This window comes from Fulmarus glacialis, unplaced genomic scaffold, assembly GCF_000690835.1.
Source record: "Fulmarus glacialis isolate BGI_N327 unplaced genomic scaffold, ASM69083v1 scaffold26135, whole genome shotgun sequence".
NCBI lineage: Eukaryota > Metazoa > Chordata > Aves > Procellariiformes > Procellariidae > Fulmarus > Fulmarus glacialis.
This window is the reverse complement of record NW_009212709.1, coordinates 401-2,705: the sequence shown is the minus strand read 5'-3', so window position 1 is coordinate 2,705 and position 2,305 is coordinate 401.

Sequence of the window (2,305 nt, the reverse complement as noted above, 5' to 3'; positions counted from 1 at the left end):
TATACTGGGCAAAACATCAGGGTGAAGGAGAAGAAATGGTAGCATAAACCCCCAACAGCAGCAGTGCATTATTTGTTTAAAAACTCTTAACAGAAATCTTGGAAATCTTTCAAAAGACTATTGAATTCTCCATTGGCTGAAAAGTCTTTTTTTTTTTTTAATGTCTTAAATGGGGCTTTGTTTGCATTGTTTGAGTTCAAGGGGCCTTATTATTGAATGAAATTGCACAAGCCTTTCTTTGTGCAATCAAACCATTGTTATTGGTAGGTTTGTAAAGGAAACTGTGGAATCTAATTGGCAATAGAGTCATAAATCTATTTACCAGGAGGCAGTTCCAAGAAATGTTGCAATTCAAACGCACTATGTCCAGGATTCATTAGGGTTGTGAGATTCAAAGGAAAAGGCCCGGCAGCAAACAGCTCGCGTGTAGCTTCTGGCCGCACGCTGAGCCGGACTTCACGAAACGCGTGGGAAGTAGGGTCTGACTCCCAGTAAAATCCGTACCCCCAGCAAGGCTGGAGAGGAGGAAGCTGGCGTTCTGCAGCAGGTCTGTCTTGGCCGCGTGCTGGCCTGACAGGAGAAGTTTGCCCGGTGTGTCGGTGCCGAGGAAGGGGTTTGTCCCAGCTGCAGAGGAGTTGGCTCGGCAGCCCCCGCAGCTGGTGCAGGAGGCGAGTGCTGTGCCTGCCCCCGCCGGCACCTCTGCCCCGTTCGGGGGGCGCGGGGCTGCCGCCTCCGGAGACCGCCACTGGGGTCCCCTCGCCACTTCCCCGCCGGGTCCCCTCCTTTGCCATGGTCAGCGAGGTCGCATCTGGTCCGGTTTTGCCGTTGTCGTGATCTTAATGAGCAGTGGGACTTCTTGCGCTGGTGTGAGGCGGGCGGCATTGGCAGCGCTGCCGAGAGCGCTTCCTGCGGCGTTTGCTGTACGCGTGGTTGATATCTCACTCGTTCTCTTCCTCCTCCTCCCCTCTCCCCCCAGCCCCGCAGTTTTAAATATGTTCTAATAATGGCAGCATAATCTACTAGCTGTTTATACTTTTTTAACTTTCTTTTGTTGTAAATATTGTATACTTTTTGTGATTCAAGTTATGTAGCCTATATGCTCTGTAAGGTGATGATTTGTATATATAAAAATGGCCCAGTAATATTATATAGTTTCCCATTTAAAAGGTTATTGAGTAACCTTTGCGTTAGTTTAAACACTACCAGAAATAAAGCTGAGCCAACTATAAACACTCAATTTTTGTATGTTTTCCAAATTGTACTTATTAATGCTTTTGATACTGTATTATGTGCCAATAGTTTCCCAATCACATAGCAGGCAAAAGATATTTTGTACTTTTTGATCCACTGTAATATTTAATAAAAAATGTTACTATCTGTTCCCTTTTGTGTTTGATTAATAATTCTGTAAACAGCCCTTATCGCAATGGATTACATATTATCCCATCCGACCTTTCAGGCCTCTTATATTGGCTTTTCTAGAGAAAATATCTCCTCCTGCAAATGATTAGATTAAAGAAATGGAAGTTTGCAATTTCCTAACGGAGGAAGAGACAAGATCTTCAGTCAGTGCCCCTCTATTTTTGCCGTGTGCTCGCATTAAAGTGTGGCTGTGGCCAGGCTGACTGGAGGAATAGCTTTTGAGGGGATAACATCCATGCATAGCCAGTGGCTCCAGTAGCAAATTTGCTTCATTTGCATCTCAGAGCAGGGTTTTTCTTCCGCCAGTACTGCAGGCTTCAGCTGGGATCTGAAAATCGCCCCTTGTTCTTCCCAGCGCGACCATGAGTAAGATTTTGGAGTCGGATGCTCACTAGTAATTTTGCTGATGACCGTAAACAGCCACCAAGTAAAATTAATTTGTACTCTGTTCCTTCGTGGGTCCAAAAAGCCCTCCTAAACTTGGTGGCCCTTTGAGAAGCCGTTATCACAGCGAGCGCTGTCTGGGCGCTGTTACGCTCCGGGTCTCCGTAGCTGAGAAAATCATTTCCTTGCTGTAGGTCGGGACTGGGTACCACCCTCGCCCGGCACGTCTCGGCAGCGGGGCAGGCGTGCCCCGGTGGCTAGGGCCACCCTCTAGTCCCGGATCGTGGCTTAACGATGAGGTCCTGGGGGGTGTGTGGAGGGGGGACCTTCCCCGTCCGTGGGAGTCCCAGGAGCTGAAGCCGTGGGCCCGTGGTGGTCCGAGGCGGCTGCTGCTTCGTGCATCCGCCCTGCACTAGCATGGCTGAGGCTGTTTGCAGCGCTAGCGTTCGCCGGCGCCCAAGGAGCTCCTTCCCGCTCGGTGTTTCCGAGGGCAAGCCAA